This window comes from Mesoplodon bidens (genome assembly GCF_964165515.1).
Source record: "Mesoplodon bidens genome assembly, chromosome: 7".
Taxonomy (NCBI): Eukaryota; Metazoa; Chordata; class Mammalia; order Artiodactyla; family Ziphiidae; genus Mesoplodon; species Mesoplodon bidens.
Genome location: NC_138164.1, coordinates 43,500,880 through 43,528,537, shown reverse-complemented (window position 1 = coordinate 43,528,537; position 27,658 = coordinate 43,500,880). Strand labels below are relative to the sequence as shown.

At 49.7% G+C, this 27,658-nt stretch overlaps 1 protein-coding gene, 1 long non-coding RNA gene and 1 pseudogene across 3 annotated transcripts in view; 2 read left to right on the top strand and 1 right to left on the bottom strand.

Moving 5' to 3' along the window:
• The window catches only part of LOC308620774 (uncharacterized protein), a gene marked incomplete at both ends in the record, with an annotated part of 307,183 nt that overhangs the window by 137,274 nt on the left and 142,251 nt on the right, over positions 1-27,658 (bottom strand). The gene's annotated exons all lie outside the window — the stretch shown is intronic.
• Positions 4,677-19,742, top strand: LOC308620105 (BCL-6 corepressor-like; annotated as a pseudogene). Its single transcript has 7 exons — positions 4,677-5,392; positions 6,575-6,761; positions 12,417-12,662; positions 13,017-13,450; positions 13,922-14,108; positions 14,439-14,693; positions 19,587-19,742. The product of its transcript is annotated as a BCL-6 corepressor-like (transcript).
• On the top strand, positions 20,788-22,368 carry LOC308621114. The gene is made up of 3 exons (XR_014016408.1): positions 20,788-21,563; positions 21,734-21,890; positions 22,343-22,368. It is a non-coding gene; the product is annotated as an uncharacterized lncRNA (long non-coding RNA).

Here is a 27,658-nt window from a genome sequence, read left to right as displayed (position 1 = left end):
AAATGCCTATTTAAGTCTTCTGCCCATTTTTGGATTGGGTTGTTTGTTTTTTTGCTATTGAGCTGCATGAGCTGTTTATAAATTTTGGAGATTAATCCTTTGTCAGTTGCTTCATTTGCAAATATTTTCTCCCATTCTGAGGGTTGTCTTTTGGTCTTGTTTATGGTTTCCTTTGCTGTGCAGAAGCTTTGAAGTTTCATTCGGTCCCATTTGTTTATCTTTGTTTTTATTTCCATTTCTCTAGGAGGTGGGTCCAAAAGGATCTTGCTGTGATTTATGTCATAGAGTGTTCTGCCTATGTTTTCCTCTAAGAGTTTGATAGTTTCTGGCCTTATATTTAGGTCTTTAATCCATTTTGAGCTTATTTTTGTGTATTGTATTAGGGAATGATCTAGTCTCATACTTCTACATGTCCCTGTCCAGTTTTCCCAGCACCACTTATTGAAGAGGCTTTCCTTTCTCCACTGTACATTCCTGCCTCCTTTATCAAAGATAAGTTGAGCATATGTGCGTGGGTTTATCTCTGGGCTTTCTATCCTGTTCCATTGATCTATCTTTCTGTTTTTGTGCCAGTACCACACTGTCTTGATTACTGTAGCTTTGTAGTATAGTCTGAAGAGGGAGCATTTTTAAAAAAATAAAATTATTTTTGTAGGCTTGGGGATCTGAACAATAGTCAGTAAAGTCAAGTTTTAAAAATTAATACATTTGTATTTTTAGAATTTCTCCTGGCTTCAAGGTCAAAAAGAAAAAGACACAAGAGCAGCTTTGCAAATTCACTGGGGGTCTTGCCTTTCCAGTGCTTTTCATCTTTACGCCCTGTGATTTTTGGGAAAGCAGGAGCCTTTTACTGTCGCTTCTGGGTTACCCAACTGGGTAAGAGATAGTCTAGATAATGCAGATTTAGAGTTCAATATCAAATCATTTCCATTTAGCTTTGGAGTCATCTGAAAATTTGGATTTAAATGTTGAGTGGGTCTTATGTTCTTGGAATTGTCATTAGAAACCAGATACAGGAGTTACTGGTTGAGATCATACATGGTTATGTCCAGGTTATTGGACTTAACCATGCTGGTCACTGACCAGCTTTATCCCCCATTGAAAACGAGTAGACTGGCATTCTGGATTATATGTCAGTCTCTTAGGAGCTTGGTTGGCATTACTGAAAAAATAAAAGTTGTGGATCCGCAAACCCATAGACTCTATAGGCTATGTTCCCCTGCAGAATTCTAACTACATGGCCACCTTATCTTCCTAATATCAAGTGGGAGCAGTCTGGCCGGTCCATCTCGTTCTCTTGATCTTGAGTCCTCTGCAAAAGACATCCCCCTTTTCTGCACCAGCACATACGTCACAGCCCTGAAGAAAGTGTAGACATCTGAGATACGTTAACAGTGGGGGAGGGCTGATATCCCGTGAACAGACACATAGATGCCTGTTATACCTGGAAATTGAAAACCAGAGAGGCGGGGCCACACTGGTTTTGGCCCAGGCCACCAGCCACTGGTGTTCCCAGCAAAATGTTCCCAATGTGGGAGTTTGAGGAAGCAGGGAAAGGCAGGTGGTGTGAGTTTATTAGGACTTGAGGCCCTCAGCCTCGCACTGAGGCCAGCTGAACCCCCAGAGCGTGCTTCCTGCCCTCCTATGGGCTGCTACTCCTAAAGGTACTTGGTTTCAACAGTTATTTGTGCATCAGGTTAAAGACTGAAGGGAGAGGGAACTGCAAGCCTAAATTCTTCATATCATACGCCACCTCCCTTTCTCTTCTTATTATATAAGCAATTCATGTGAAAAACAAATAAGGCAAGCCAAACAAAACAAAATTACCTGAAATCTTGCTATCCAAAAGTTGCCATTAGTATTTTGGTGTATACTTGTTCCAGATTTTTCTTTATTTTTAACCCTTCATTAAGGCCATTGTAGTCTTGACAGATGATGCTGGCACAAGCACTTGAGATGAGACTCCTCTTTTTAAAATACTGTATTTGCATTTGGCTTAATTTGTCTCAGGCCCTGCCTTGCCTGGTCCCCAGCGTGGTGTTTTCTGCTGCAGTCTCTGTAAATTGGAGTTGGGGTGATGGGGCGGTCAGGCAGGGCTGTGTGTATCTGTGTCTGTATGAGGGAGGGCGGGCACACTTTCCAGTGTTTCTGGGCAACAATCAGGCACTCACTGCAGTTTCCTATCCCTCAGGCCTGGGCTGTGGAGACAGGGGAAGTACCAGGAAGGGGTGGACGACCCCGACCCAGCTAAATGGAAGGCCCAGCTCCGCTGTGCGCTCAACAAGAGCAGGGAATTCAACCTGATGTACGACGGCACCAAGGAGGTGCCCATGAACCCAGTGAAGATATATCAAGTGTGTGACATCCCCCAGCCCCAGGGCTCTATCATTAACCCAGGTGAGGCCCCAGCTGCTGGGGAGAAGGTGGACAGTGTGCCAGGTTCCGGGCTGGACCCTTAAAGCGATAGTCGACTTGAAAGTCGCCTCGCTTACAAAGTTGAAGACTGGTAAATAAAGCAAGAAATGCTGTCCCTAGAAAGAACCCAGAGAACAAAAGATATAAACTCAGCACAGTCTTCCTGCCCACCCAGTGGAACAGTAAAGCATTAGAAAGAAGAGGGGGTATTGAGTTCTATAAAAAATAACTTCTCTTGGGACTCAACACTGAGAAGAGAGGCCAGGTAGTTTAGAAGAAGGAGGGCTTAAAACTTAGAAGGTCTGAGTTGTAAACCTCGGTCTTTCTATTTCACTACTTGTGGGACATTGAATCAAGTCATTCAACATTTTGAGCCTCAGCTTCTTCCACTATAAAATCTGGGTTCTCATCTTTCCTGCGTATTTCAAAGGCTGTTCTAAGAATCAATTGCCATGACATTATGAAGGCTATTAAGTTCTCTTTATAAATGATGGGTAAGTGATCATTTAATTTGTATGGTATTTTTCCTAGGAGAATACCACCTGATCCCTATATTTACTCAATGTTGAGCCAGTTCCGACTAAGAGCCAGATAATTTAGACTTGACCTCCAGTGAATCTAGTGAGGCTCTGCCATGAGGGAAGGGTCTGTGTTCACAGTAAGCTTATAAAGGAGAGAAGCTGTGCTCCTTGGGTCCTTAGAAGGGATGCGAATGTGTAGAAAGGGGTTTAGAGTAGGAATTAAAAGGTTTCTAGGAGAAGGGAGTAGGGTCTGCAGCTCCTGGATAGGGGAGGGGATGAGAGCTTGCACTGGGGCTCCGTAGGAGGAGCTGGGAGTGGGCTGCAGGGATGACAGTGCAACGTGAGCGCCTCACTTTTGACCTTTGTGTGTGTGTGTGTGTGTTTCTCGGGTAGGATCCACTGGATCTGCTCCTTGGGATGAGAAAGATAATGGTGTGGATGAAGAAGATGAGGAAGGTGAGCTGGACCAGTCACAGCACCACGTTCCCATCCAGGACACCTTCCCCTTCCTGAACATCAATGGTGAGTGGGGTGGGGGGTGGGACCGAGGCATGGAGAGGATGTAAGGGGCTTTGATTTTGCAACCGTTGACACCATATCCACCATTGCACTGGGAGCAGCGACCAGGCCCTAGGGCCAGGCTGCCAGTCTGTTAGCAAGTAGGAGTCATAGGCAAAGGCACTCCGTAGGCATAGTTATCCCAGTGGGGTGGCTTCTAGGCAGAGAGAGCATCTTCTGAATCTTAGGTGATAATTCAGAGAAATTAAAAAATTAAACTCGTTCTCCATCCCGCATACAAATACACAAGCTGTTACAAATTTTGCTGATTTCCTTCAGGCCAAGTGCAGGGAGCATTTTCGTGAATTGTAGGCAAACTCTTCTGCTATTTCCCTCGGTACAAATTTTCTGTCACTGCCTTAACAGCCTCTGCTAAGGCCGTATCATGGGAAACTTGTGGCTCTACAGCTCTTAATACTAGGCTCTGATACAATTTCTCTACTAGAGACTTTTATCTTTTTTAAATTTATTTATTTATTTATTTATTTATTGTGGTACGCGGGCCTCTCACTGTTGTGGCCTCTCCCATTGCGGAGCACAGGCTCCGGACGCGCAGGCTCGGCGGCCGTGGCTCACGGGCCCAGCCGCTCCGCGGCATGTGGGATCTTCCCGGACCGGGGCACGAACCCGTGTCCCCTGCATCGGCAGGCGGACTCTCAACCACTGCGCCACCAGGGAAGCCCTATCTTTTTTTAAAATTGACTTTTTGAATTCAGCTTCCTAGGAAAGATGCGTTTAGAGGTTGGAGGGTCCCTGTGAGACAGAGCAGGTACTGCACCTCCCATTGCACGTTCTGAGGATGCTCAACCACAAGGTGAACTGCTCTTCCACAGCATCTTCCCTTGAACTTTTCACTGACATGCTCCTAGTCATATGACTTGCATTCAGTTGAGTAGCTTTTCACTACTTTTCTAAGTTCCATCTGGCTGCTAGGGTCAAAGGAGATACTTTTGCCACCTAGAAAATTTAGTATATGAAGAGGATTCCTGTAGGATTTTGCAGTCCCCTTCCCTAGGTGATGCCCCTTCTTTTGAGAATCAGGAAATGACTCTTATCTGTCTACTTGCCCTCCTTCACTTACCCTGTCATTTATAACCTTGCAACCAAGTGATGAGTAAAGACAACGATCATAGAGCTCTCTCAGGTTAATACTGCCACAGCTACATTCCCACTTGGTGCAATTTTAAGATTTGGACGTTTGGAAATGTGAGATCCTTTCCCAAATCTTTGGCTCACTCATTCTGTTATTCTCACCCCTTAAAAGGATGCAACCCATTTCCAGGATCATGATTTCCCTTTTTTTTTTTTTTTTTTTCCATGTTTTTTTAAAGCTAATATTGTGTGTCCTTACGTTATGGGCCACCTTGGATCCTTTATGGAAACATGTGAACATATATTAAAAAATAAAAAAGTAAAATATGGCCCTACAGCCACACCGGGATTTCATTGCCCTGAGAGAGGAGTTGGGGTGCATCAGTGACTTCCACGAAGCCTATACTTTCAAACAGGCTCCGGGCCAGCCAGTTTCCGGCTTAAGCAAGGAGAATGTTCCAGCGGTAACCAACAAGGAGAACCTGGTGACGCCGGTCTCGACTGCATTCCTGGAGCCGACCCTGGGGAGCGACGGCTCTGCGGTCACGTTCGGGAAAACCCAAGAGGATCCCAAACCATTTTGCGTGGGCAGTGCCCCACCGAGTGTGGACGTCACCCCCACCTACACCAAAGACGGAGCTGACGAGGCAGGATCAACCGATGGCAAAGTTCTGAAACCGAAGCCATCTAAGCTGGCAAAGAGAATCGCAAACTCCGCTGGTTACGTGGGTGACCGGTTCAAGTGTGTCGCTACCGGACTGTACGCAGACTCCCGTCAGCTCAGTCGGGAGGAGCGGGCATTGCAGGTGAGCCCCCACCACCCGAATTTCAGGAGCCTGACCAGTTGTCAGGTTTTTTTAATGTGTGAAGAGGAGGGGGCCGGGGGTATGATAGGGCAGGACACTGGGCTGATTTGGTTAATGAAGCTTAGGATAATTGAAATGTTTGAAATGTGTCCAGTAAGGGGACGTAAGTGGATACTTGAAGTTATTCTGTAGATTTTAAGCGAACTCCACTCGAATGCTGATAACGGAAGTTTTAATTATTGCGAAGGATGTCTAAAAGACTGCATGACATTTACCTATCAATCGCTTTGATTTCTCTGCCGTTACTGTACGTTAACAAATATACCTAAAAGCGCTGCTTAGAATGCCTTACGTGATACTTGGTGGAGGTGTGTAGCGGCCGCATGTCTGTGAGATTCGTGCAATTTTTTTTCCACCCAAAAAACAAACAAACAAACAAAACAAAAACACAAACCTTGCTTAATGGGATAGAGTATGTATTTAACTTGCTAGTGAATGATAGATGTTGTATAGGAATTTCCTTAAGATATTTTACTTTTAATTAAAACACAAATAAAGCCAAATTGTTTTGCAATGTTAAGAAAAAAATTGGTTTATGCTTATAAAAATGGCTGAAGTTATCTAAATGATCCATTGAGTGCCCATTTTAATTACATAGATGGAAGGATTACAAGAGGACAGTATTTTATGTCTACCCGCTGCTTACTGTGAGGTCAATTCTTCAAATTTTTATTACTAGAATCTTCCATAAACCTTTTGAGTTAAATTTCATTTCCAAATATACAAAGGGAAGTTTGTGGGCCATGGTCGTCTTTATTCACTGTGCATTTGTTTTCTTTTCTGTTGTGTTTTTGTTTCGCTTTCTTTGCGTTGTGTTTTTGTTTTGTTTTATTTACCTTCGAAAGAGAATGTCTGTCTGTATGCCACAGTGTATGTATGGCTATATATACACACCACATATATCTCTACATACGTATGGCTTTACGAATAAAGAGTGTGTGACTAGTTACACATAGACACTCTTACGTTTTATCGTTCAATTTTAAAATATCTCAGTTGTATCATAAATTGTGGTTGGTTTTGGGCAAACTTTTCTTTGAAGATACTTTCCTTTAAGGTAAGGGCAGTGAAATAGCTTTGGTGGTAAGGTGTGTCTTTTTTCCATCTCCGTTCTCTTTGTAGCGTGCAGTGATGCGCTTCTCAGAGTTGGAGATGAAAGAGCGAGAAGGTGGCCACCCCACGACCAAAGACTCCGAGGTGCGCAAATTCAGCCCCGCTGACTGGGAAAGGCTGAAAGGAAGTCAGGACAAAAAGCCAAAGTCGGTTGCCCCGGAGGAGGCCATTGCCGACCAGAACGACAGTGAGAGATGTAAGTGAACCCAGGCGGCTCGCGTGTGGTACCACGTCGGTGGGAACGGGGCGCTTCCGCTCCCAGTGCCAAGGGAGGTGAGAGGAAACAGTACGCTTCCGACGGCCCAGCGTCTGGGTGCTGGCTGTTCGGAGAACGGGCTGCTCTGGCCACCCTTCCCAGCTGTGGATTGCAAGGCTGGTTGTCCTTTGGAGCGTTGCGGCATCCAGGAGTGAAGCACCTATGAAATGCTGTTTCCTGGCACGCGTCTCCTTTTTCCGGAGCAATGCTAGTCCTGTAGTTAGTAATAGTCTGATACAGTAGAGCAGAGGAATGGCAGTGCAGGACCTCCGGCGTAGCAGGTATGTGTTCTATTTTGTAGCAGGTACGGACACGGGTTTTTGGTAGCAGTGGAATGGCACTTGCAGCCAGAGCCAGACCCTCCAGAGTGACAGTCTCCTGTGGGAGGGAGTGGAGAGTACTCGGACTCTCCCTCCAAAGGCAGAGGTTTCGTTCAAGTGCGATGAGGGCTGATGAAGGCCCCAGAGAGATGAGCATCATTGTGTTCTGTGGAGGCTCGTTTGCAGTCATGAGGAGCTGACACCACGCTCCGAGGCCGTGGGATCAACGAGGCCGTTCTTCCCACCAGACGGCTGTGTTCTGTTCTGGAGGCCGAACTGGAGAGAAAGCTCGTGTTGGCCTCGAGTCACACTCTGCGGTCCCCTCAGCTGCTCCCCCACTGGGGTTGACTTCGGGCTTGGCCCTCGAGACTTCCTGGGCTAATGAGATGCGTTGGCAGCAAGTGGAGGTCTTTCTCCCGCTTTCTTCAGTGTGCGTGCTGGTGGCCTGTGGCCTGCAGCCTGCTCCGGACCCCAGAAACCTTACCGGTGATGGTGAGTGAGGGCACCTCGGTGAACGTCGAGGACAGGGTGGGCGTGACATCCTCCTGAGACGGGACGGTCGGGGGTGGTGGGCACGTTTGGGAGGCCCAGGCCCTTGGACCCAGTCGTAGGGTCGGTGTTGGCCCGCACGCTTAGGTCGTGGGTGCCTGATGCAGTTCGGGAGAATTGTGGTCAGCAGCAGCGTGTGCTTCTCTCTGCTGCTTGGAGCACTGCCCTCCCCCAGCTCATCTTTGGGGTCAGACAAAGGCCTGTGGCCAGGGTTCTGGGTAAGCCACACTGGGACCGGTGTGTCCCACGTGGCTCCCGTAGAAGGGGATTTCTGGGGCTAGTCAGTGGCGGCCTTACCCGAGGGATGGGGCTCTCGATGTGCCTGGAGTAGACGATTCCGAGCTCCTCCCCCTCGGGATTGGAATGAAAAACGGAGGGTCCAGGCCACCCTGGAGTGAAGCAGCAAGAAGGCCTCCCTCCTTGCCTGTGCTCACAGCTGACATGCAGCCCTTACCCTCCCGAGTGGCCTCATAACTCAGCTCTTGGGAAGTTTCTCAGAGAGATGTGGTAAAAGTGGGCAAGGCCAAGTTCACGGGGATGCACTTTTCTGAGGAGGGAATCTGCCTGTTGCGGGTGGATGGTGAGGGAGGCTGGAGGAAGGGAGCGGGCAGTTAACCGGCCTCGAGTCTTCTCGCCCTTTTCTCCAGCAACGTGGCCAAACCCAGGGTGGCCGCTGCCCTTCATGTCTCAGTGGCCTCACCCACCCTTCTTCCCAGAGACGTTAGTGTGCGTCCTTCCCAGTCTTTCCTGCTGAGCGTGGAGACGAGAACTCGGTGTGGCTGATGGGGAGCAGGGCCTGAGCCCCAGATGATTCCGAAAGCCCCCTCCCCCCACCGCCTGCCTCCAATCTCAGACCAACCGACGGGTCTCTTCCTGGAGCACCCGGGACGTGGCCCAGTGAGCCATGAATGGCCACCATGGGAGGGCAGGAGAAGGGTTGGGGAAGGTGAGGGGCTCCGTTTGAAAGGTTGGGGCAATGGAGGTGGGTTCCCCACCCACCCTCTGTCTTGTAGAGACGTGGGGTTTGTAAATAGCTGGTCAGGAAAGGTCACCTGAAGGGGCCACTGTTCTTACTGCAGCCTCCACGTCCAAGGCCCAGCAGGTGTTCATTCCATTCAGCTGGATATGAACGGGCCTTCTTGTTCTTGGGCCATCACGTCTTCAGCTGATATGGGCTCAGGTCCTTCTCATGGGTGTCGGTGTGGCCGAGAGCCGAGCTGTGAGCACATGGGAGCTGGGGCGGGGATTTGGGGCGGGCATGGGTCCCAGAGAGGGTCCAGGACGCCTTCAAGATGCCTTCCCCCTTCTGAGGCAGCCCCTACCCATGGAGGGCCCAGGAGCTTCTAAGGTGGTGGGTGCTGTTTGCACGGCCCTGGTTGTCCTGGCGCGGGTGCATCTTGTTGCTGGGGGTTGTTTAAAAAAAGGAATTAACTTGAAAACACAGTGGCCGAGATACTCATTTATTCTTTATGATCACATGGGTGGCTGAGTGAAATTTTTATTTTGGAAGTTCACCAAATGAGTTTGGAGGTTCCTCAGACTTGGAAGTTCATCACTAGGAACCCTCAGTGGCATTTGAAGATGGGGCGGGGCAAGGAGGCATTGGTCCCTTCCTTCTCAAACTTGGAGTAACCATCTCCCTTGCGAACCACTTGGCTGGGACAGGCCTAGGTCCTGCTCAGTGGCAGTGCCTGGCCAGGAGCTGGAGGAAGGCTCAGTCAAGGGGCTTCATGAAACTTCTTTGCTCAGGGAACTTCTCTTCCAGCTGAGCACCTGCACGTTTGTAAACTACTTTGGAACAGAGATCCCCTGCACTCCTTCTGTAGCGGGTGTAACTTTGAACAAGGTTAGCCCTGACTGGAGGTGCTATTACAGTTAAGCTACAGAGAAGGGGATTTTAATCCTGGGGAGCCTTGCAGCGACTCAGAACCCTCTCACCTTGTTTAGGCCTCACTGGGCATGGCTCAACAGTGGTGAGGGTGCTTTGTTGCCACAGTGACTTGTAAATGTTGCTGTGGTGATGCTTCTGTGAGGTGATGCTATGGTACAACCATAATGAATTTGGGATATATGTGCTGTGAGTCATAAGACCATGCTGCAGGGACCACGTTCACATCTTGCTTAGACTGGGTGACCAAGGGCACATGGCTTCCCACTTTTAGAAGGGCCAAAAGTAGCAATGATGGCAAAGCCTGATGGTTAGGATCCCCGTGCATCTATTTATCTCCCCATCTCTTTTGCCCTCAAGGGTCATCCTCCTGTGGGTCGTGGTTAGAACAGTCTTTGAGAAGCTCCAAGTGACACGGAGCCTCTACCCCATAGCTGGTGGCCATGGGCATCTTGGGCAGTCGGGGTGGTTGTCCTTCAGGGTTATTACTGGCCTGGGTAAGGTCACACTAGCGTAAGGTCTTGGGGGGCCTTAGCTGAGGGGAATTGAGATCTTTGCCCTAAAAGGCTCTGGGGTTGGGGGAAGGGTGGATGGACCTAGTTTGGAAAAAGAAACTTTCAACTTGGACATGGGGGTTCTTAAGGTAGCCCTTCCATCCCTCCATGGATCCCCTCCCACGGTGCTTTTAGGGAAGGCTGATTGGACCAGAGAAGTCCAATGGTGTAACCAGCAGGGCTCACCTCTTAAAATTTCCTACATTTCAGGCCTGAGATTCAGGCTGGTCTGAAAGTCTTGGCATCTTTTGGTTAAAGGGATTTTTCCAGCCTTTCTCTGTTCTGAGCCCGGCCCGTGATTATGAAGCCCACCCTGGAGGGAGGCTAGCAGTAACATTCCCACTTTTTTTTTTTTTTTGCGGTATGCGGGCCTCTCACTGTTGTGGCCTCTCCCGTTGCGGAGCACAGGCTCCGGACGCGCAGGCCCAGCGGCCATGGCTCACGGGCCCAGCCGCTCCGCGGCATGTGGGATCTTCCCAGACCGGGGCACGAACCCGTGTCCCCTGCATCGGCAGGCGGACTCTCAACCACTGCGCCACCAAGGAAACCCAACATTCCCACTTTACAAGTGAAGGGGGCCGAGTTGTAAAGCGGCGCCATTCCTGCCCGAGTGTTTAAGAGGGTCACAGAGCAGCCCGAGTGAGAGTTGCAGCACGCCGTCTTCACCGGGCCTGTGGTAGCCTGGGCTGCATCACCCGTAAGCACAGGCCAGGAGTTTGGGGTTTCTCCTGCTGCCATGGCAGGAGACCCTCGCGGTTGGGGTGATTCCACCATTCCGGCAAGACTAGATGGGGATCTCTCCCACCTTGGGATACCCTTGGAGAAAAGCTAAGTGTGTTCCACCCTTGAGAACACAGGTCAGGCTAGCCCAGGCCAGGGTGAGGTTCATCCCCACAACTGGCTGCCATTAAATGCTGGGAATGCTCCCAAGAGAGGCTGATCAGGGGACCAGCCTGCTGAGCAGAAGTGGGAGTGATACTTGAAGTGGTCTAGGGAGAGGAGGAGGAATGCGAGCAGCATGTGAGGGGTGTGTCCATGATTTCATCTAGAAAAACGGGCTGTGGGAGCTTAGCTCAGGTGTTAACGAAATACCAAACTCATACACCCACCCCCACCCCCGGCCGGTGATGGACACAGGGTCATCTTCGGGGAACTCTTTAACAGCACAGTGATCATTATGGAATTATTTGTGTGTTAGAAACAATGTGACTAGCAAAGCAGTTGAACTGTTTCTTTGGCTAGAGCAAAAGTGAGGAGTGATGTTAGGCTGGGGTGATAGGAGGAAAAGCCCTAAGTGGATGCTAGATTGAGCAGAGGGGCAGGAGCAACACAGGCGGAGCTGAGGTGTGAGTACTTCAGCCCTGCCCGCCGCACCCCCCCACCCCACCCCCACGAAGGGGGTTGGAGTCTTGTCTTTGAAATGTCCTTAGATGCTTGTTGCCTGGGAAGGAAGGCGTGGAGACGTGCCAGGTGGGTGACTGGTGTCACTGTGGGCCTTCTTCCTAGACAGGAAATAGGAGCAGCCCCTCGATGGCAGTGAAATGCTTTCCCCCCACGGGTGTGGAAGGAGGACAGACGGACTTGTAGCAATCTGGTTGAGTTCTTTGAAATTGCCCTTGACCCTTGTGTGTGCACCAGGAAGCCTTTCCTTTCCCTTTGCCAGGCTCCTCTTGCCTTGGTCTCCCCAGCTTCCCAGCCTCCCACCATTCTTTCCCTACCCTTTTTCTTCACCCTCGCCCCTGCTGACCCAAGTGAACATTGGTGCTATGTCTGTGTAGATGGCAGTTGGGGGCTATTTGGTCTCTTGATGACATCAGCCTTTTTTGTTGACTAGCAGCTGTTTCCATAGTCATTTGTAGCTCTGCCCTGATTGGTTGGATCTTACTGTGAGTTCACTCACCCCCCGTTGTAGCTCTGCCCTGATTGGTTGGATCTTACTGTGAGGTCACTCACCCCCCCTTTAAAAGTAAGCCACCTTGGAGAGTTAAGCAGTTAGGGAGTGATCTCACATGCCTATAGACGGATGGTGTAGATGCCTCACCTTGACCCTTGAAGGATGGATTGTGAGTGGGCTACGCGCCTCATTTTCTGCTTTCTTTGCTGGTTGTGTTCAGCTGTCCTTCCTTTGGGACGTCTTTCTGAGGGTTTTGTGCTTCCGGCGTGTGAGGCCCCTGGTCTCCAAAGGGGGGTGGTCTGTTGGTAGCAGATTGCCTTGGGCGTGGGGGTCCTGCCTGCTCCTGGTGACCTTTGTTCCCTCCTTTCCGGGTTGTCTCCCCTCCCCTAGGGGAGTGTTATGATGGAAGCAAACCTGACCGCTTTGAAGCCCCAGAAGACAGTGATCTTCCTGAGGATATGGACACGGAGCCCCCCAGAGAGTCCCCCGCCGACCAGGCGGCCCCGGACGCGTCACGCAGCCCCACCCTCCGGCTGAACAGAAAGCGCAAGGTGTCTGGCAATAGGAAGCACACTGAGACCACTGTGCTCCCGGAGGACTCTCTGCTGAAAGCCAAGCGGAGACGGGTCTCCAAAGGTGAGCTCGGTTTGGCTTCGGGCCCGCAGGGCACCCTACGGAAGTCCTGGAGCGGAGCAGTGGAAAGTTCCAGTCCCACCCTGGATCCCTGGGGGGAGCCACTCACACCTCCCCACCCCCCACCCCCATCCCACCCCCCACCCCCCCAAAGCCAGGTGGCGGGGCTGGAGCCCAAAGGTGGCCAAAGGCAAATAGACCCCCTCCCGAGACTTGGTGACAAGTTCCAGCCAACACAGTGACCACACCCCTCCCCTCCCCCACCCCTGTTAGTGATGTGTAAGACAGTTTGTTCCCCGCACCACCACCCCCGCCGCGGGGGGCTTCTTCATTAATTTGTAGTTATTTCTCCATTAGCTGACTGGCCTGAGAGGGAAATGACAAACAGTTCCTCTAACCACTTAGAAGAGCCACATTATAGTGAGCTGACCAACCTGAGGTGTGCATTGAATTAACAGGGCTCCATCCCAGAAAGCAGCGCCGCTTGCTGCACCTTAGAGAACGGCGGGAGCAGAGAGCAAACCTGGCCGGCAGGGCAGGAAGGAAGTGATCCAGGCGGTTCAGCCTGCGGTCACCCCCCAGGGCAATAGCATCTCCGAAGAGAAACCTGGCAGGAAAAGGGCAGAGGCCAAAAGCAACAGCAGCTGGTTGGAGGAGTCCCTTAAATGCAGTGACAATGAACAAGGATACGCACGGGGCGGGGGGCGCTCCTGGAGGGTGGATCGCCCGCCCTCTGTGGGAAACGGCCCTGGAGGGGACCTGAGCGCCATCCAAGTTGACAAGAGTAGCGTGTGGCGAGCGGGGAGTTTTCTTCCTGAGGTCCTTTCAGCCTGCACACTTCCTTATGGAATGGACAGTGAGGCGGGAGCTCGACTTCCTGGGCTGCTCCTCATCACCCAGCCCGCGGCTGGGCAGGAAGGGAAGTCTTGGGTGACCCCGGGCGCTTGTCAGTGCCCTCATTCCAGCCTCAGGCTGTCCCCAGTCGCCCTGTCCCGAGCACCCAGGCCCCCCACGGGTGGGGACGGGAGCGCACGAAGGGCTGGCTTCTGCCCTCTCTTGCGGCCCTTTGAAGCGACTTGCCATTTGGCGTTTCGTGGGTTAGCCTATTTGCCGGTTGAATGTGGGATGATTAACATATTAGCGCTTTGAAAACATAATTGGTATATCTTTAAAAACTGAAGCTGCTCCAACGATCAGTGCTAACAATGGGCTTTTCTTTCCTCACCGGCTACAACTGTGTAACACCCGCTGCTTCTCCCCCTGACAGATGTGCTGTGCATGGATGAAGAAATGGATTGGCAGCCTTCGCCCCTGCCGCAGAAATACACCGACAACAGCGAGAAACCATCCGGGAAGCGACCGTGCAAAACCAAGCATTTGATCCCTCAGGAGCCCAGGCGGGGCTTGCCGCTGCCAGGGGACTCCTAGGTGGACAATGCGGATGGCAAGGTACCTCTTGCCCCTGGCTCTCCCCCGCCCCCCGGGCCCGTGCAGGCACATCCCGCCTGCCTGCTTCTCTGCTTCTGGGGACAAAGCTTTCCTTTTCCTGAACCCCTCCCCCCAAAACGTCCCTGCCCCTTCCTAGGGGACCTGTCTCCTGGGTGGTGGTGAAGTTTCCAGCTAGTAAAAATGCAACCCCTTCCTCGCGCCCCGCCTCCCCCAGACTGAGAGGAGGAAAAGTGCTTTCCTCCACTCAGGTTTGTAACTCAGGGAGGAGGCGAACCAGGTGGGTGGAGGAAGGACAGCCTGAAATGTGTGCGCTGCCTGGTTTCGTGATAGGTGACCGTCCGGAGATTTTGAAAGCGGCCTGAGCCCAGTTCCGACTATGATCTTTCGCCGGCCAAGCAGGACCAGAAGCCCTTGGACTGTTTGCAGCAACTGTTACCATCTTCCCAGGCCTCGCAGCTGACATGCTCAAGCTCCCCTCCAGAGACCACCCAGTCCCGCCCGATGCCACCGGAAGCGCGGAGACTTATTGTCAATAAGAACGCGGGCGAGACCCTCCTACAGCAGGCCTCCCGGCTTGGCTACGAGGTGAGCATCCTTGTGGGTGCCCCGGATCAGGATCCACCGGCTGCTGCTCCTTGGGTGGGGGACACACTGGCTGGGGATGGGGGGTGGGTCTCAGAGCCCAGCCCCCTCCACGTGGCGGGCTGGGCTGGGTGTTCCAGCAGGGTGTTTGCGTTGGCTCCCGCTCACACTGCGGGCTCTTTGGTGGCTTGTTCAGTCGTGGTGTGAAAAGAAAGGCAGGCCTCTCTGATGTTCCGTTCCCGTTCAGGCAGGCAGGCTGCTTCGGCCAGTCTGGCTCACTTATCTCTGATATAAAATCTGACCTAACCCAGGGCTTGGCGACCAGGGGAATTTTAATGAGCCCTTTTGGATTCTGAATAGCAAGAAGGAGAGTAGGAGAGTAGTTATTAGCTCTACTAACTTGTGCTGTTTGGGGCAGAGTGATGCCCCTGTGGGGTAGCGGGTGGGAAGTGTCTGTGCAGAGTAGGGATGGGAGTGGGGCAGACCTGAGCAGTCTCTTTCTGAGAGGGCACGGGAGCCGAGGGTTGATGGGCGGGGAGCAGGGGTTGAGCCTTGCACAAAACTCCCTGTCCACACTGCTGTATCCCAACCCAGCACGGCTGATGACAGTGATGGCCTCTATTGCTAGAGCAACATAGAAAGATAGCTGATATCTGCCTAAGCCCGTGTGATCTGTAGTAACTCCTTTCACCCTTTTAACATGTTCACTTGGGAGTAACGCGTACTAGCCCACTCTCGGATGAGGAAACTGAGCCTCAGAGGGGTTAGCTGATACCCGTACAGGTAGCAATCCAGCAGTGCTCCACAGCCCACCACGCTCCTCAGCAAGACTGGCTCACACTGGAATTGCCCTTTTGACAGTTCAAAACCTCTGTGAGACAGATGACTCTCCATGCCCTGTGCAGTTCCCCCACCATACTTGTCAGTAGCAATTGTGATGTAATAGCCCACAGGGCAAAGGCATTTTTCTGTGCTGGCATCAGCCCTCTGGGAGTTGAATGGTGACAGTAAAACGCGGTTCAGCAGGCTGAGCGTGGAGGTGTGGCTGAGCACTGGGGTGGCAGGACCCAGGCTGGCCCGGAGCCCTGGCGCCCACACCCTCAGCCAGCTCTGTGCCCCTGTCCCCCGTCTCCCGTCGTGTCCCCCCACCCCGGTCCATAGTGCCGTGAGCCCTTGGAAGTGTGCCTGCCTTGGCCCTAAGGCATGACTGTGGGTGGGAAGTTGGAAGCACTAGGGCTATGCTTAGTTTGGGGTGTTTTGTTGTTGTTGTTGTGGGTTGAATGTGCTGTTGTTTATATCTACACGTCTCTTGGAGACCTCTCCATTAGCTAGAGAGCACTTTCTGGTAATTAGCGCAGTTACTTGCAGGTGAAGTCCAAGGAGCACCCAGTTGGTTTCCCAAGAGCTGAGAGCGGGCGCCTAGGAGGACAGAGCAGATGTTGCACATAGTGTTAAGCTAGACCCCCCCGTGGTTGAGAAGATAGTCTCCTTGCTTCCAGCAAACGCTGGAGGTGGGGGGGAGACCCCTAACCCCAACTTTTGGGTTAGGGTTGAGAAAGTAGACTCCCGCTTCCAGCAAATGCTGGAGATGGGGGGGCGGGGTGCTGCTGCACCCGCCGTGGAGGGCGGGGCTCCGAGCCCCACCTGTGAACTTGGCATCATTTCCAGCAGCCTCCCTTTGGGACCAGAGAGGTCAAAAGACCCTCGTTGGTCCTCTAAGACAGTTTCCATTTTGGTTTGGTGGCTCTGAGGCCTGGACCAAGGGGCACTTGATCCATCCTTTTTTAGGCTACCTGGCCTTTGATTGCACAGGAAGCCTTGGGAATGTTTACGGTCGGATTTGTTTTTTTCTTCAAATGTAAATTTCAATATGTAGATTCCACACATCACCAGTGTTGATGCTGAACATTGTGACAAGTAGATGAACGCTTTCAACTTTGAATCCAACTTTCTGGGATTTCTCTGGGCAGAATTTTAAATGTTGGGATGAAGGCCCAGTTGGGAGATGTGGCAGCTTCAACCTTTTCAAATTGAAGGACAGTTTGCTTAAGCAGATAAGGGTGTGGTTTGGGAGGGTTTTCCTGAAGTTTTGTCTTCAGCATTCTTGGTTATTTTCTTCTGCTTAGCCAAAGATACCATGTGCAGTATAAAGGCTGTCTGAGCTTTATGTCATGATAATGTGGTTCTGGAAGTTTAGAAACACACTCTGGCTTCAGATCCGCGTTAAATAGATCACTTGCGTGGCCAAAGACCTCAAACCTTTCCCTCCTGGGAAAAAGGCTTCTATTTCTTAGGCTGAAACGCTAGTGTGCAACCACATGCTTGTGCCTTTAGCGGTGATGGTTAAATTTTCTATGAATTGAATAAGTCATGTTTTTTAAAAAGTTAATGAGGCATTTAATTAACTCACAACGTCGGGCTTATGGCCTTTATGGTTACATTTTGCGGGTAGTGGCATTCGGCTTATAGCCGCTGAACAGAGAGCTGTCCGACAAAAGCAGTTTGACTTTGCTCTGGAATGGCTGGGCTGCCCTTCAGACACTCCCGTTTATTTCTAGCGGAGAAAATAAACCAAGGAATGTGTTGCGTCGACAGACTCGCCCCGCCTCTTCACCTTTCAGTTAGAGAAAGTGCTGGTGGCGACGGTTGCCATCCATTTAGAGGCCATCACCCTCTTAGCTAGGAGAGTGTAGTTAGCCCACTTGACCCCCAACAGAGAAGGCCTGTGGGGTGCTCGTCACAGCTGGATTGCATCCCTCTAACTGGGGCCCTCTTGGGCCTTTTGAATCTTCCCAGCTGACCAGGTACCAAAGACCTGAGTTTTAGGTCTAGTACTTCATGTTAATTGAACTTGGGGTTTAATATCTCTGGGCCTCAGTTTCCAAGTGTTGAATGAGGATAGTACTACCTTCCTTTCCTGGTAGCTCCTGGGTTCCTGCGGGTGACAGAAGACGTCCTCATCTGGGGAATGAGAAGCACTGTGTAAACAGTGGGATCAACGTGGTTGAGTTAGGACAGCCCGTGGCAAAAAGTCTGACCTGGCCGTGGGGCTACTGCTGCCTTTGCTGCCATCTTCCAGGAGAAGAGAGTTGACTTACCCACCAGCTTGGACGGCCTTTCATTTCTAGGTACCCTTGAATCTGCCCTAGTAGTGATGAAGGTTTCCAGGTGAAGGCCATGATTGTCACAGCAAATAAACCCTGGGTTGAGTAAATTGATGTGTGCACAGCAGTTGGTGGCGTTCAGACCTGATCCCAGAGCCACGTGACAGGGCCTCTCCGTGGCTGGCGCACACAACTCATTAGCTTGCAGCCGTCCACTCAAGTCTGGCTAGTGAGGGCCTGCTAAAAGAGCAGCAGCTTCATGCGGTATCCTGGATACCAGGGCTCGGGGCAGGTGGCCTGGGAGCCCAGAGGATTGTGGGCTTTCTGGCAGGTTGGGATGTAAACGGAGAAACGCATTCGTGGGCGTGCCTTTTCTCTTCCTCCTCTTGTTTTGGAAGGGAGCTGCTGCAGTGACCTGAAGTAACAGGGCACCAATGGCCAGGTTTGCCAGCATGCCCCATTAGGTTCACGTGGTAAGCAAATGGAACATTCTAGTTCGCTCCCAAGTGAGTGGTCACCTTTGATTGGCGTGTCCTCCAAAGGGCATAAAAGGTTTTACAGAACCCATCTCGCACTTATGGGCGGCTAGAATGACCCCCGTTTTAGGTTTAACAGATGAGTTACCTGAGAGATGTCACAAGGAGGCCTGTTCTGACCCCATCCCATCCCCCCTTACCCAGCAGACCATGTGTTGGGCCACATGCACGTTCTGCCTACTCCCAGCTCTCAGAACCTGACGGCTCTCTGCTGGGCACGACTTACCCAGTATAAACAGTATAATGTGTTTTCTGGTGGCAAATGCTTTCGATGTGTCTGAAAACTTTCTTAAGGTAATAAAACATTGAATAAGTTCCTGCTCTGCTTACTGGGAGTGGTTCATATTAATATTTTAACAAGCCAAAGAAATAAGGTTAATAACAGTGATTCTAATGCACAGTGTTGACACAGAACATCTCCGGGGGCGGGGGTGAATGTTTTATTTGATTCTTGAAATGTGGAGGTTGCAGCCTGTGGTGTATCAGGTTCCTGTCATTAACTTGAGTAAATATGAGAATATTAGACTGATTCTGCCCCGAGAGGGTGGAGTGAGGCAAAATAGAGGGTGGGGTTACTGGAGGCATTTTGTGTCATTCCTCGAGGATGGAGGGAGAGAGCTTCTCTTTAACTCTACTTAACGTACAGACAAGAGCATCTGAGGCCCAGGTTCTGATTTGGGGTCTTAACAGGGGGCGCGAGGATGTAGCTGACCTGTGTGTCCCTGCTTCTCTAAGCTGGGGAATGTTCTCTGGCTGATTTAAGCTCTCTTTAAGTGTTGGTCATCCATACTTTTATCTAAACTTGTGTTATCGTCCACTGCCACTGACTGAACAGACCCATCAAGTGAGAATGGTCTGTGCTTGGCAATGTGTCATCTAAGATGTTAGCAGCTGTGACACTTCTGTACTGGTCACGTCGGCCCCTGGGCTGAGGGCTTTCATCGCTATCCGAATGCGTCCTCTCAGCAGCCCTGTGGAAGCTTGGAGAAGTTCAAGGGTAACTTGCCCATGGCCAGGCCACTGGTGCAGCAGAGCCTTAGACAACACTGTCTGCATCTCCAAGCCCTTCTCACACACTCTCACCCCCGACCAGGATGCCTGCCGCCTGCCCGCGCTATGGTGGGCTTTTGGCCCCAAGGATGTATGCCTTTGAAAGTGGGCACCGCCAAGCTATGGGGAGGTCACCCTTACAAGGTTCACTGTATGGTTGTCTGATGGTATCTCCTCTCCTCTCCTCTCCTCTCCTCTCCCCGTAGGAAGTGGTCTTGTACTGCTTGGAGAACAAGATTTGTGATGTGAACCACCGCGACAACGCGGGTTACTGTGCCCTGCACGAGGCTTGTGCAAGAGGTTGGCTCAACATCGTACGACACCTCCTTGAATATGGCGCCGATGTCAACTGCAGTGCCCAGGATGGAACCGGGTCAGTGGCGGTCTTGCTCTTGGCCTGGCCCTGCTGGGGCATAGGCAGTGGTTCTCAGGGTGTGCGGGGAACCCCAGAAGGAAAGATGGAGAGTGAGTGCCATGTAAGCACACTGGTGGTGGAGTCCTCTAGAATGGAATCGGACAGATCTTTCTGGCAAATTTACATAGAACTTTAAAACTCTGTGACACTCTTATGGACAGAGGTCCCTGAAAATGTTGAGCCTGCATGAATAATCAGGGGTGTTCTCTTTTAAGACCCTGGACTCTTCACCAGCGTCTGTTGAATCTCACTCTTGAACATATATGTGAGTTGAAAGTTGCAGGAGTACAGACAGGTCCAGTGGCAACTGGCTTGATAGGACCTGCCGTGTCCACCCACATCCCCGGGCCTGGCCCCCACTCTGTCCTTGACCTCGGTTTATTGGCCAGAGGCCCAGGTCTGAGTCAGCCCAAGCATCTTCCTGGTTGTACCTGGGATGCCACCACGAGGCAGGGCACTGGGGCTTTCCTGACGGTCATAACATTAGCAAAACTGTAAGGTATTTGGTGGTTCGTGGTTTCCAAATCGCATCCTTTCTGGATGGGACTGCGGACAGTGTTCCTGACCCCAGCGGACACGGGCAGGAGGACTCTGTATCCTCCTGAGAACTCGCCCTGCCTGTCGACTGCTTCTGGGCGAGAGGGTTGATCACTCATCTCCAAGTTGGTTTCAGGAGAGGTTCCACTTTGCCCCCAGTTTCTTTGACAAACTGCACTTTTTGGGTTTTGTTTGTAATGGTATAACAATGGCTTGTCGTATCTGCTTCCGTGATGCTGGGATTCTTCCCCCCACCCCTCCGTACGTTCCCTTCTTACAGTCTGTCACTATTTAAGTTCATTGGAAACGTTTTCATCTAGGCCTGAGTTCCTCCTTGGGCCATGCATTAAGAGAGATTTGCATTGAAGAATTAGGCCTGAGATGGTCCCTTCACCTGTCCCGTAAAGGGTTATGTGTTGAAATAACAGAGTAATTTGTCGCAGAGACCGTACACTCACCTCCTCGGTGAAATAGCGCGCCTACGAGGCTTGGCCGCACACGCTCGATTTTGCCCCGTGTCCTTAGAAGCAAGCGTCGCGTGCACGGGTGTAATCCCCCGCACCTCTCCTAGGCCTCTCCACGATGCTGTCAAGAATGATCATCTCGAAATTGTCCGCTTGCTCCTCTCCTACGGTGCTGTTCCTACCCTGGCTACGTACTCAGGTAGAACCATCAAGAAAGTGAACCACAGCGAACTTCTGGAGAAGTTCTTAACAGGTACGGCAGAGGTCAAGACACGGTCTTGTTCAAGCATCTAGACGGTGACTTCACAGCCTTTCACCTGGGTTCCCCCTACCCCCACCCCCCCGTTTACTCTAAGTGACCCTTTACTGGGAAAAGCGGCCCAACGTTAGTCTGTCAAAGAAGAGATACATACTTTGAGTTTTGCGAGGTGGGGGGCTGGAAAACTCTTAGCTAGCCAGGCTAGCTTTTGTTTGGCAGGCTGGGGCGGTGAGGCGGGCAGTCCCTCAGGAAGGCGGGTGGACGCGTGGGGAGGTTTCAGTCAGATACCTGGAGGCGTGTGCAGTGGGACTTGTCAGGAGGTGACACCAGCCCCAGCGTGAGATGTTCCCGAACTCCAGCAGCATTTGCCTCTTACCAGCAGGCGTTATCTTGTTTCTCTCTCTCTCTCTCTCTCCCCCTCTCTCTCCACACTGTTGAAATAACCTGCAGGCTCCTGACGACGGTAACCCCGGTTGCTCTTCGGAGTTCTCTGGCAGCTGTGTGTGTGGTGAGCAGCCTTGTTCGTTTCAGTTGGGCTTGTGGGGGTGGGGGTGGGGGTGGGGGTGGTGCTGTGAGCAGGGCTTGCTTGGGAAAGAATTTTTCCAGGGTCCTTTTTGGAGAACAGCTGGAATCTTGCTCCAGCTTACTGACCTCTCTCTTGTATGCCCCCCCGGTTAGAACCAGATGATGAAAGTGGTTACGATGTTTTAGCAAATCCCCCAGGACCGGAGGACCAGGATGACAGCAACGAGGCCTATGGTGACCTATTGGAATCTGAATTTTCCGAAGACCCCGTTTTGCCGTGTTATAACGTCCAGGTGTCCGTCGCTCAGGGGTGAGCGTGGCCAGCGTGTGGTCGAGAGCCAGCCCAGCTGCTCTGTGGGGTGGCAGGAGTTAGAAATCCCCTTCAGCAGATGAGGGTGGATGGGTTGGGGGGTGAGTGAATTCCTCACCAAGTGTCCACCGACCTCACATAATGCAGTGGAACTTTTCCAGAAAAGTTTGGGGGATGGGAGGGCTCCCCAGCCAACTGCCCTCATTGGAACACACCCCTAGAGCCCAAAGGACACGGGAGTCAGCGACTGCAATTGCACAGTTTCAGTCACTAAACTCTTGGGGAAGGGATCCTCCCCAAACGGCTACCATAGGGGCCTTCCAAGGCGCGTGAGGTCCACGGGACAATACTGATGTGTACCCTCTTCTCGTATAAGATTAGAGAAAGCCGTATGTGGCACCTGGGATCTTATGTGTCTTCAGATTTGCTTAGATCGAGTCTTGTCCCCACAGTCGGGCCACTGTGCCCCATGACCAACCCTTCGGAGTGAACACATCAGGAAACCTTGCTCTGCTGTGTGTTGACCCTGGTGCTTAAGGAGTAGCATCCTCCTTGGACTCTGAGGCTGGGACCGTGTCTGCCTTTGTGGTGACATTGTATTCGGGATAGAGATGATAAAGCGTGGCAGGGTATCAGGAAGGATTGTACCACCTCCCTTCTCGAAAAAGCCTCACTCCCGGCAGCATTGAGGGGCGGGTTGGAGGTGTGGGAAAGGCAAGGAAAGCCAGGTGACCTCGAGTGTTTCTCATGCTCTCTCCATGAGGGCCGGAGGAGAGGAGAGGTCAAAGAGGTGTTTGCCATCTCCCTTGGGTTGGCATACAGACTGGTTTTCCCCAGTGACTAGAACGGGGTGCACTTACTTGGAGAGGGGTGACCTGAGTTGTGGCCAGAGCCAAGGCAGCACTGGGGTGGCCTGCAACGAGGCTGGTTCAGGGGCGCTGCTCCTGCTTTTGTCTAAGTTGGCTGATCTGCCCTAGGTGGTCTCTTAACACATGCACATGAGTCCAGAGTTCCCCCGCTAGAAGTAGATCTTCCGGGCTTCCCTGGTGGCACAGTGGTTAAGAATCCGCCTGCCATTTCAGGGGACACAGGTTCGAGCCCTGGTCCGGGAAGATCCCACATGCCACGGAGCAACTAAGCCCGTGCGCCACAGCTAATGAGCCTGCACTCTAGAGCCCGCGAGCCACAACTAGAGAAAGCCCATGCACAGCAACAGGCCCAATGCAGCCAAAAATAAATAAATAAATTAAATTAAAAAAAAAAAAGTAGTAGATCTTCTAAGGACAGTGAGAAGTGGGGTGGGGGTGGGGTAATCAAAGTGGAAGTAGCAGGCCCTTTCACCGCCAGGAGACGGGTAGTTTATAGTTGGGAGCGCCTCTAATTTTGCCGGAAACTCAAACCACTGTCCTTTCTCTGGTGTAGGCCTCGTAACTGGCTGTTGCTCTCAGACCTGCTCAAGAAACTGCAAATGTCCTCCTGCATATTCCGCTGCAATTTTCCAAATGTGGAAATTGTCACCATCGCGGAGGCCGAGTTCTACCGGCAAGTGTCAGCAAGTCTCTTATTCTCTTGCCCCAAAGACCTGGAGTCCTTTAATCCGGAAAGTAAGGAGCTCTTAGATGTGGTGGAGTTCACGAACGAGCTTCAGACTCTGCTGGGCTCATCCGTGGAGTGGATCCTCCCCAGAGACCTGGACTCAGACGACGCCTGGTGAGCTCGCCGGGGCCCGCCGTGTACAGTGTGTCATGGTGTTAATCCTTGTGCATATGTGTCCTAATACGACTATTTCTGTAAAGAGAGGACACGATGAGACACGACTCCAGTCGGAAGGACTTTGAAACATGTTTTTTTCTTTTTAAAATTTTAAGTCAGTTTTTATGAAGTTGTTAATAAAGTTTCTTTACTTTTCAATGTACACATGCTTCGGAATATGTTTGTTTTTACTCGGAACAATTGTTTCTTTTCTTTTTTAAGGAGAAAAAAAAAAAGGCAAAGGAGCTCCACACTTTGACTTAATTTCATACAAAGCTCCGACGACAGAGGCCATAACTGTTGAGAGTTGCTTTGGGGGCAAATTAAACCAGTAAAATTTTAAACTCTTCCTCCATATTAAAGGGATTGAATAAATTGGCCACTTTGGTGCACCTGTGTCCTGCGAATTGTCCAGTTGGAGATGGAGGTTTAGGAAGTGAGTTTCAGTCTTGTTTAAGTCTCTTCCCATCATACTGGTCTCGTGATTTCCTACACACCATGTTACTTCCTGTCTACCTTTCCTTGGTGTTGTTCATGCCTGGATTATCTCCTGTACCTGCTCAAACCTTGGTCCATTCTCATTTGTACCATGGAAGTTTGTCATGCTGGATACTGTCAGAACTAATTTTACTTAAGTTTGTGTTAAGGTGCAAAGCACACGTTTTGTATATTTTCTGTTTTTTGTGTTTGTCTATATTTTATGGTTTCGCTTCAAGAAATATTATGGGAAGGGAAATAGCAAGATGTAAAGAGCAAAAAAGTCATCATTCTCTTTCAATTGTTAGAACATCTATCTGCAATCATAATTATGATGCACTGTGGTATGTGTTAAAATAGTAAATACATGTAACGTCCCGTAGGAGCAGCAAACTCTGGTGTTGGTGAGGGTGTGTCATGGAAGTAATCACAAAGCAGGTGACTGTTGGTTGGGGTCCTGAAACTTTAGTGTGCCTTCCCTGTGTCCAGTAGTGGTCTGGAGGGGTCAGGAAGCCTGCCTTTGAATTTGAGGGAACAGAGGGTTTGAGGTCCTCTCTCTTCTATTGCTCTAGTACACTGCATAGCAGCAGTATACTGGGTTTACAGTTGACGTTTAAATCGCTGATTGATCATTAAGATTGGGATGTATCTTTGGAAATGAAAATAGGAAGAATCGTATGCTTTTTCTTTTTTTTCTTTTTTTTCCTATATCTGAAAAGGTATGTAGTACTTTGCTGAGTGGTTGGGAATCAAGTTTGCAGTATTCAGTGTATTCAGTTTTAGTATCTAAATAGAACTAAACTGTTGCTGTAAAGTGGAATAGCACTTTGTTACTGACAAGTTTTAGAATGCATCTGTTCGTCAATTACCTGTTTGGGAAGATTGTAGTTAATGATTTTGAGAATGTGGCTATAAACCTCCAACTGACTCAAGAAAAGCAAATAAGTCAAGATTGACAAATGTATAGGCTCTTCATCTTTTGTGTGTGTGGGGTTTTTTTTTTCCTTTTAGTTATTTGTCAAGGTATAAAGAATTCTATCACACTTAAGACAAGTTAAGTAAACGTCACGGGGTGTATTCTGACATGGCATGGAGCAGATCACATGGCCTAGATCTTAAAGGCGATTTTATGTTTAAACTTTCATGAAAACATATGTGATTGAAACACATTAATATATTGATACAGAGGGCAGTTAATTTTTGTCTTTTTTTTTGTGTGTGTGTGGTACTGTTGTGGCCTCTCCCGTTGCGGAGCACAGGCTCTGGACGCGCAGGCTCAGCGGCCATAGCTCACGGACCTAGCCGCTCCGTGGCATGTGGGATCTTCCCGGACCGGGGCACGAACCCATGTCCCCTGCATTGGCAGGCGGACTCTCAACCACTGCGCCACCAGGGAAGCCCTAATTTTTGCCTTTTGATACATGTGAGCACAGCTTTCATTTTGCTGAAAGAATATGACCAGTTTTCAGTTTGGGATTCTACCATTTAGGAAAGATAGTCCACTTAATTTTAGAAATAAGAGATTTAATATATAATACCTAATAATACTTTTATGTATTTTTTTACTGAAAACATTTATTGCAATACTGTGAAGAAACTATGCCATTCTAGTCTTCAAGACTTAAATGAATCAAGTGTTTATTAGCTGTTGTAGTTTTTAAACTAATAAAAGTCAGTACATCAGCAATTTGTAAATACAGTTTTTGAAATAATGCCTTAACAACTTTACAGTGGTTATAATGACTGTATTTAGGCCTAAAGTTAGTTAATAATTTGACATGAAGGCTTTTTAATAGTTTGATGGTGCAGATCAGGGATAGGTAAACTCTGGCTGGTGGGCCAGATCCAGCCCGTCGCCTGGCTTTGTAAAGGAAGTTTTTCTGGAACATAGTCGCACCCATTGTTTACGTGGTAGTTATGGCTCCTTTCACCCTACACCAGTGGGGCCGAGTAGTTGCAACAGAAACTGTATAGCCCACAAATCTGGAAATGTTTAAATTTAGATTTTAAAAATTGAAAACTTCTTTGAGCCTATACAGGGCAAGTCCATTGACCCCTGAGGTAGAAAACAGGAACTTGGGTGCGGAAGCCAAATGGCCTAGGTTCAAATTCCCTTTCTCCCATTTCATAGCTAGTGACCATGGGCAAATCACTTAACCTCTATGCCTCATTATGAGGTTTAAATGCACTTATTTGTATAAATAGTGCCTGGCACATACTAAGCTCTGTGTAAGTGATTGCTGTTGTTTCTGCTTGGAGCTTTAATAAGTTATTGTTAATAGAAAAATGACACTAATGATTTTCCTTATAGAGTAACAAAGGCACTTTGAGTCTTTTACATTTTCAGGAATGTAATAAGACTTTTTTCATTGACAGTCAGTGTTCCCTGTTACCAAAATTTACTTTATGAATATAAAGAATTGAATATCTTCAAGACAGTACTTTTGCTTAAATGTCAAACCATTATTTTCCCAAGGCACATCAAACTGGCTCTGCATAGTCCAGGACTCTAAAGCTTGTGTGCACACCCTAGGTAGCATGTGAGATACATTTTGTAAATATAGTTTTTTAAATAATGCTTGAGACTTCCCTGGCGGTCCAGCAGTTAACACTATGTGCTCCCAATGTAGGGGGCTTGGGTTCGATCCCTGCTCAAGGAACTAGATCCCACGTGCCTGCCATAACTAAGAGCCCACATGCCACAACTAAAAGATCCGGCATGCTGCAACTAAAGACCCGGCACAGCCAAACAAACAAACAAGAAAATAAATAAATAAATCTTTATAAAAAAATAAGTAAAATAAAATAATGCCTTAGGAGTTAGGAAAAGAAAATATTAGAACATTTTTACCTTTGTATTATTTTTTAAAATCTGTGTAGTTTATCATGTACATAAATTATATGTATGGAACTTTGTGTATATAATTTGTTAATAAATAAGATGCATATTAAAAAGTTTTCTTATGATTTGCCCAGTCAGGTGTTTGGAGGCCATTGGAGGACAGGATGATGAAATATAGGGCCTCAGCAAAGATAGAATTTAGAACCAATTCCCTGACTTAGAAGATAAGGAAAATAATTCATAGACTGTAATTGAGTTGTCCAACTTTACATAAGTGTTCAGAAACAGGAAATGCAGTGGCTAGAATCTAATCACTGACCGAGCAGAATCTGGGTCACTCACTGGACTCGTAAACCAGAAGTGACTGTTGAAGTTCTCAGGTTGATGCTCCTGGCATATATGCTTGATCTGTGTGTGTGTGTAAATCTCTGACATAAGAAGCCATACTCAGGCACACCCTGTTTCCTTATTCAAGCATCTTAATTTCATCCCATTAAATCTTTGAAGTATCAGACTACCAGAAGGCATGAAGAAACCTGGGCTGAGAGTCTTCATTCCAGGAGACGTGATCTTGACTGCATGGCTGGTTTGAGGCGCATCACTCTGAACTGCAACCCGCTCATTGGTGACCTGGGTGCAAGTGCTTTGGCAGAATCTCTTAGTGAGGATTTATGGCTTAGAGGGAAATTCTAAAATT